Genomic DNA, 9,096 nt, shown 5'->3' with positions numbered 1-9,096 from the left:
AGAGAGAGAGAGAGAGAGAAATAGAAAGAGTGAGTGAAAAAGTGTGTGTGCGTGTGTGAAAGAGACATGGACAACACACGATAAAAGTAGAGAAAAAGCATGCGTGTCTTATGCAAACATATCACACATGCATCTTCGACAACAGAGGCAAGGTGAGGAGATAGTGGGTGGTTGTTTGGAACCGAGAGAGAAAGAACCCTAGCACGTGGCCAAGAGGGGTCTGACAAACAAGGGAGAGAGGTCGAGAGAGACGTACGAAGAAAATGCAAACATGGGGAGGAGAGAGTGTATGTTTCTCATAGAGAGATCCCCTGGAGATCGTGATGGGACTACATGGGTGGGAGATCGAATGACAAGGTGTGTGCGTGATAGAAGTTGCCCCGAGAGAATCGAGATAGACGTAAGGAAGGAAGGAGACAATATGTGTGTTCCTGATGGCTAGTAAGAGATAACCATACTTAGGAGGGGGTGCTTGTGCCTATGATGGAGTGAGGGATTATGGTACTTTGGGGGTGCGTGTCACATGGAGAGAGAACAAGGGCGAAGAGTGTTGGATGAGTCTATATGTATAGCGCGAGCGAGACATGTGTATGTGTGAACCAGGGAGATATAAGGTCAATTTGGCTTGCGTCCTGAGCATCTTTTGCCTGGCCTGGGGTTGTGGCTGGATTTCATGCATGGTTGTTTGGTTGCTACCCTATGAAAAAGAAAGCCCGCCTGGCCTGGATTACCTTGCACTTTAATTAGCCTGGCTGGACTCCAGACACTACAAGTAGCTTGGCCCAGGCGACCGATTTCAAATGCCTGGCCGTGCCTGGTCGTGCGGCCACGAGGCTAACAACAACCTGAATGGATATTAGCATTAAATAATTGCTGCATGGATTGATTGATGGGACTTTGATGCTTTGCCTGGCCCAGGCATGAACCAAACGCTTCAGCACCACACAAGCCTGGCCAGGCAGAAATATTTTACATCTCACTTCCACACTAGGAAGTACTAGCCATCAAGGCATGAGGGTCAGGTCACGAACCAAACTGACCAATAAAGTTTGAGAGAGATTGAGGAATCCCGATAAGGCTAAGTGGTGCGTTAGATAGCTGAGAGGGGGAAAGAGATATTCCATCTGCTCGATAATGCAGTGCATGTAAATTTTTTAGAAGTCAAACTTTGGAAACTTTGATCAGGTTTACGCAAATGTTATTTATATCTACAATACCAAAGATACATCATACAAAACTACATCTCATGTTTTTCTCCACGTACATGGTCAAACTTTGTGATGTTTGACTTTTCAATAAATCTATATGCTATGGACCTAGGAGAGTGCCTAAGTCGAGACAGATCAATTGCGTGTGAGGGAGAATGAGTAAGTGTGCAAAAAGAGTATGTGTGTGAAAGAGAAAGTGACAACAAACGATAAATTAGAGAGAGTGTGTTTTTTTTGTTTCTTATGCGAACATATCATGCATGCATCTCCGAGATAGAAAAGCAAGGCAAGGAGATACACGAAGATAGCTAGTGTGTGATTGTTTGCAACGGAGAGAGACACCCCTGTAGCACATGTCCAATAGAGGTCTGGCCAACAAGGAACAAAGGTCGAGAGGGACACATGGAGGACATGGACGCATGGGGAGGGAGAGAGGGTGTGTTTGTGATAGAGAGATCCCCTCGAGATCATGAGGGGACTACATGGGTGGAAGATCGAGGGAGGTGCGTGCGCGATAGAAAGATGCCCCGAGAGAAATCGAGATAGACCATGCACATGTTTGTAATGGAGACTAAGATTAGCTAGTCATATACATATAGGGGGTACTGCGTCTGCCTATAATTGAGTGAGAGACCATCATACTTGGCTAGCTAGGCATGAGATTGTGTGTGTGTGTGTGCGTGCGAGATGGAGAGAGAACAAGGGAGAGAGATAGAGTTTTAGATGGGCCTATCGAGTGCGAGTGAGATATGCATGTGTATGTGTGACCCAGGTGGATGGAGAGTTTGAGAGAGGGGGGAGGAGCTTCGAGATGACAGAATGGTGCGTGAGAGAGTTATGGGCAACGAGCCAAGGAATTTGTGTGCGTACGATGAGTGCACCCAAGATATCTAGCTTGGACTAGCTAGAGTATCATACATAGTGTGTGAGAGAGACCTATAGATGGTGTATATATGCATGCGAACTTGAAAGACCCCCCCCCCCACACACAAAGAGAGAGAGATGGAGAGAAAGGAAGAGGGACCAATAAGGTTTTTGTGTCGGATGCGTGCGACAGAATTGAAGATTGTCGACGAGAGAGAGAGAGAGAGAGAGAGAGAGAGAGAGAGAGGGAGAGAGAGAGAGAGAGAGAGAGAGAACATGAGTCCGGGAGAGGGGGAGGTCGCGTTTTATGCATCAAAGACTTATATAAACCATGTTTCGATATAAACTTGCATTCAAATATTTAAATTAGAGAACATGTTGTCTGCAATCGACACATGAACGGATATATGCGTATATCAAACAAGTTCATTAATTTGACTTTCAACATGTTCATGGAGTACTATAATACTGTACAACATGCTACTCGATTGAGGTGTTCAATTTTGGATTTAGTTCACTATTTTGACCTAGTGAACGAGCTATTTCATTGAATCGAGATATTTTGTTTTGGGTTTGATTCGCATTTTTGAGTGGGTAAACTATTTGTCATATAGTAAACCGCTAGCAACGAGCATGTAAAAACACATTACTCCCGAGCAACATCTCTCCATCTAAAAAAGAAGTGGCAAGCTAATATTTCAAAATTTGATTCGAATCGACTTGGTAAGGTAGACGTGGATGCTCGTTCTCCCAAAATTTGAATGAACCGTTAAACATCCTCAGCTCAGTGGAATTCGCCCGAGCAAATAAATGTGAGATGCGAAATTACCGTCCTATGTGGGACACACATCAATTGGTCGTTGTACATCGAGGGTAGGTTCGTAACTTCATCCAAGCGCGCCTTCTCCTCAGCCAAAATGACATGTGCCGAATAATTCATAAACCATGGTCGGCAAAACAAGCTCTCCTCGCCCGAAATAGCTCGCGCCCACTATTTCAAAACACGCTCTCCTCACCCGAAATCGCTCACGTCCACTATATTTCAAGACACGCCCTCCTCGCCCGAAATCGCTCCCGCCCACTATTTGGGGAGAAGCAAAGTTACTCTACTATCCCCGACCCTCAGTACATAGACCCAAGCCGAGAAGCCTAAAGGCAGGGGTAGAACTGTAACTCCCCCTCACATTTCAGACAAATGTGTCCGTAAGACATGGTTCCACGCCCCACCCAATTCCCACCCCTCCCCCCCATTCATACCTCGTGGGCGCCTAATCACCTTCTCCTCGGGAAGCTCCCTTGTCCCGAGCCGCGAAACGTCAGCCCCTCCTCCATGGCGCCCCCACTGCACCAATTTCACAGCCGCCCTCCTCCCTAATGCCGAAGACGCTGTCCATTTGCCGTCGTGCACTGGGTCGTGTGCCTCTTACTCCGTGCTGCTGGAGCTGCCTCGACGACGGCCGCGTGAACCGTACCGGAGCCGATTCACACCCGCTGTTGTTCATGGCACTGGAGCGGCTCCAACTTCGGATCCATCCAGAGTCCCGGTGCTTCTTCCCCGTAGCCGTCGACCATCGCGACATCGCTGTTTCCCTGCCACTGGTCGCCACCGCAACTGCGCCAGCCTCACCGACTCGGTAGTTGGACCTGCCTACTTCACCATGCCGCCAGATAGGTCGCACCCTCATCTCAAATCACTTTATTTAGGCGTCAGTTGTCTAAATTTTTATTTTGGGCCAATCGATTCCCAATAGGAAGCAGCACCACTCGAGGCGGCGGAGCTCCTACGCTGCCGGTTGGCTGGTGTCTAACATAAGGGTGCGGGGCCGCAAGTTCGCTGCGCGGAAGCAGCGCTTAGATGGCTATCTTAGAGTTGCGTGGGTTGAAGGTACTGCCGCCACCGGATCTGGATGACGGGGAGTCTTTGTGGATTGGCTCGGGGGCGGCGCAACCAAGGCAGTGCGGTGGGGCGGGGAGCGGGGTTTTGGCCGGGGCCACGGACGGCGGAGGCAGGCTGCTCTACCGTTTGTCGCTGGCTCTTCGGGGAAGATTCCGAACAGTGTCAGTCGGGAGGCACAAGACGGCCATCAAGCCATCCGGTGTAGATCGGACAGTACCAAAATAAAATAAAATCATGTGACCCCAATTTAGTCTTCAGTCAACAGACGTGTGGCCACTCTCGTACCTTGTTGTTGATCTCTTCGTGTATTTCTTCAGATCAAAGTGATATGTCGTTCTTAACATTATGCGTTATTTGCATCTTCAGACACACCGTCTTCCGACTTACTGCAGGTGCTCCAACAAGGGAAGCATACACCAGAAGGGAGCTCTAGTCCCCACTCAACAGTTCCCTACATTGATGCGCGTGCCCGACATGGACAACCACAACAACTGCAGGGCCATCGGCAAGTCATCACATGATGCTTACTCCTATGGATGGCGGCCAGCTAGGTTGTACCCTCATCTTACTTGTGTGCAACATTTATGGCTTTGTTATTCATCTAAGCATGGAAAATAGATCATCACATTTCACTGTATATTCATGCTGATCTCTTACGGGTCTTGTTCAGGAGTTAACGCTGTTCCATAGTTCAGCTAAGATACTTGTTCTTTAGGTAACGCTGTTCCATAGTTATCATCCATCAGCCAATGCTATCCCACAAGCTGGTGATTATAGTTTATACCACTTCTAGTATTATCTATGTTGTTCTTTAATACTTTTGTGTGCCATCTAGTTAATCTCGAGTACAAACGATACATATTCTGTAGCTTTCATCTGTGTTCTCCCTTTAGTTTATGAGACCTGTTGCTGCTAGTTAACCCCAGTCCTACTATTTATGTCGTCTCCTACAGGCACTCATTACATAAATCTAACTACTAGTTGTCTTCCATGCATGTCAGATATAATTGCACACACTGATATATCCACAAGAACCTCATGGAGCAATGTAAAGGCCAATAAACTTGATGTCAATGATACCCAATATGATGGAACATGTAAAGGCAGTTCTTCAGAAGACTTGCAGAAAGATGATGAATCCTCTTTACCCCACAAGGTCCTTGCTCTAACTTGGCCTGTGATATGGGTACAACATGCATATAATGTCCTAAGTGTATCTACTCTATTGCAATGCCATGTGCTTAGCATGCTGATCATGCATGTAAATATGTCATGCCTTCCTGTTTTTTAGTACCTATTCCATTCTTGATAACATGTTTTCAAATTCAAGTACTGTCATTCTACTCTATCGCAATGCCATCTGCTTAATTTGGACATCATGCTTCTGAATATCTTATGCATTGTTATTCATCAGTATGTACTTCATCTGTCTACCATACCATGTTTTTTTACATTGAAGTGATGTTCTAGTGCTCTGTTGCAATACCATCTTAGTTTCCCAATCATACATGTGTATGTTGCCTTAGTTTTTTCTGTACGTATTCTGCTAGCATACAGTTTTACATTCAACTAGTGTTTTTTTGATGTGTTGTCCTATCGTATCCCTAGCTCTTACACCATACTCCTTCCGTCCGGATTACATGTTGCTGAAATGGATAAAAAAGGATGTATCTAGAACTGAAATACGCCTAGACCCATCCATTTTTTCCGGATGGAGGGAATACATGTCAATATGTCATGCCTTTCTATTCTTCAGTACCTATTCCATCTCTTTGCTGTAGCATGTTTTATAATTAAAGCACCATTCTTCTATACAAGGCATGCAAGGGGAAGACGACTATGTTAGAATCTGAAGGATTACAAACAAGGCCTTTACAAAAGATCCAAACGCCAAGAGGTAATAAACCAACTCCAGTTTTTATAGATACTGCTCCAGCATAGAGAAACCCAACTCCTACTGATAATAGGCAGATTCCAGTGGCCAAAGAACTAGTCCGCTCCAGTCTAGCAAAAATATGTCAACTCCATTCTAAGAAGCGTGTGCGTATCCTTGCATCATGAAATTTTATAGCATGCTGATCATATTTTCTACATGTTTCTTACCCATCTCTCTTTTAGAAAATAAGCTTAACACATAGAAGAATTTCATCACTGGTATCGTATGTGAGGAAAGATTCTTGCAGGAATTCTCTGTGCTCCAATGCAGATGTAAGTACCTTTTGTATATCACTATATTTTTACATCAGCATGTATTTTGTTAATCGGCATGAATCCAGCCTTTATCTGATCTAAATTTAGTTGTAGCAAAATGTATGATTAAAGGCCAGAATGTTGATTTTTGTAAGGAAAACTGCCTGGTAGTTTTGCATCCTGAGCTGCATGAGTGTACTACCTCATATCAATGGGTTTGAATACTTTGGTTCTGTAGTGGGTTGTCAGTGTTTTTTTACTGTGTTGTCCTGTCGTATCCCTAGCTCTTACATCATACTCCCTCCGTCCGGGTTACATGTCATAGAAATGGATAAAACTGGATGTATGTAGAACTAAAATACACCTAGACCCATCCATTTATTTCTGGATGGAGGGAATACATGTCAATATGTCATGCCTTTCTATTCTTCAGTACCCATTCCATCTTTGCTGTAGCATGTTTTGTAACTGAAGCACCATTCTTCTATATAAGGTATGCAAGGGGAAGACGGCTATGTTAGAATCTGAAGGGTTACAAACCAGGTCTCTGCAAAAGATCCAAACACCAGGAGATAATAAACCAACTCCATTTTTCATAGATACTGCTCCAGCACAGAGAAACCCAACTCCCACTGATAATAAGCAGATTCCAGTGGCCAAAGAACTAGCCCACTCCAGTCCAGCAAAAGAATGTCAACTCCATTCTAAGAAGCGTGTGCGTATCCTGGCATCATGAAATTTTATAGCATTCTGATCATACTTTCTACATGTTTCTTACCCATCTCTCTTTTAGAAAATAAGGTTAAACGATAGAAGACTTCCTCCATTGGGATCGTATTCGAGGAAAATATCTTGCAGGAATTCTCTGTGCTCCAATGCTGATGTAAGTACCTGTTGTATATCACTATATTTTTACATCAGCATGTATTTTGTTAATCGGCATGAATCTAACCTTTATCTGAACTAAAATTAGTTGTAGCAAAATGTTAAAGGCGCCATGTTGATTTTTGTAAGGAAAACTGCCTGGTAGTTTTGCATACTGAGCTGCATGAGTGTCCTATCTCATATCACGCACATTATTGAATTGTAGTGCTTCTTTGGTTGCCCATTCATTCATTGTGTCAATGTTGCTTTCGTATTACCTTACCTGGCTGATGATAGTTGTGCCATATTGTGTTAATTTGGTGTAGGGTAGTTGCCCAAACGTTCATTGTGTCAATGTTGCTTTCCTATTATCTGACTTGGGCAATGATAGCAATGCTAGTGAGTTAATTTTGTGCAGGCTGCTGGAGATAAGAAGACAAACTCTGAAAACAACAAGGCAACCCCATTGTTTCTTTCCAATAAATCTAGGCCAGGTAATATAGCAATAACTCATGATTAATCTGTTTGGTTCCCCTCCTAATTTATGTTATGATGCAGTGGTCGAGACACTCTCCACTATCAATAATACAAGCCTGCCAAAATCGCCATAAGAATCTGTTCAGTATCCTCTGTCTCGAATGCAAAGGAATAAATGTATGTTTGTGAACCAATTAATGGCTGAAGCAATGATGGAAATGGTGGATGAATCAGAGGTGCAGAGTCGTGCGACACAACAACTGATCAATTTTTTCAGAGACAGTGTAGCAAAGCAGCAAGAGCTTTCCCACATGCTTATGGCGTCATCTATGCTGAGGTTGCGGATTGTGACGTTGTAGATTGTTAGGTTCTGCTCATTTATTTGCACTGGCATCAATCTTTGATTGCCCGGTGGATGTAATTTCCTGTAATATATACTGGAGGTGCAATGTTATTCCCTGTATGCCGTACCTTTGCTTGATCGGTTTTGGTCCTGTGCATAATTGCTCGTCGTAATGGGCTCAAATTATCTAATTTGGCCTAAAGACATGTACAAACTTTAGTGGGCCCATTAAGTTAATGGGCCGTTACTAGGCCAAAAGTTAATGGTCGGCCCTCTTACCTCCCGGGTAGTTAACAGGCCGACATCAAAGCGGGCAACAGGTGGGCCCAATTAATTTCACGGGCCGTTAACAGGCCGTTACTAAGTTTGGGCTACATATGGCCCAACTATACTATAGGCCTTTAGCAGACCGAAAGAGACAGCGGGCTTGTACTGGACCATGAAGAGCATGGGCCGCTAAGAGGCCGAAAGTCAGGTCGTATTGTAAATGGCCCAACTGTGTTGTGGGCCTTTAGTAGGTCGAAAGAGAAACCGGACTGGTATTAGACCATGAAGGGCATGGGCCGTTAAAAGGCCAAAACTAAGGTCCCACTACAAATGGCCCAACTCATTTATGGTCCGTTAACAGGCCGAAAGGTACACAGGGCCGAGAATTGGCCCAACATTTAAATGGGTCGCTAAAAGGCCAAAACTCAGGTCCGACTACAAATGGCCCAACTGATTTATGGGCCGTCAATGGGCTGAAAGAGACACCGGGCCGAAAATTGGCCCAACACTTAAATGGGCTGCTAAAAGGCCGAAACTCTGGTCCGACTACAAATGGCCCATCAGATTTATGGGCCGTCAATAGGCTGAAAGACACACCGGGCCGGAAATTAGCCCAACATTTAAATGGGTCAATAAAAGGCCAAAAGATGTACATCCTAAAAATTGGCCCATCCATTGAATGGGCCCTTAACAGGACGAAATCTCATCGGGACGATATTGACTCAAATATATAGCGGGTTGTTAACGGGCTCGAACTGACGATGGGCTGCAATGGTGTCAAATCTTTAACGGGCCGTTAACGGGCCGAATTAGCACATCTCGTATGGGCCGTGGGCTTAAATGGACCTGACACAAGTAGGCCTTATATGGGCCGGCCTGCTAATTTTTACTGGGCAGACCTCTTTCACCGGAATGGGCCACTGTTGGGCTGTGCCACGTGTTGACCTATCATAGGCGCCTCCAATCCAATGAGTGGATGACATCTG

The sequence above is a fragment of the Triticum aestivum genome, chromosome 5B, assembly GCF_018294505.1.
Source record: "Triticum aestivum cultivar Chinese Spring chromosome 5B, IWGSC CS RefSeq v2.1, whole genome shotgun sequence".
NCBI classification, from domain to species: Eukaryota; Viridiplantae; Streptophyta; class Magnoliopsida; order Poales; family Poaceae; genus Triticum; species Triticum aestivum.
Note: the sequence above shows the minus strand (reverse complement) of the source record.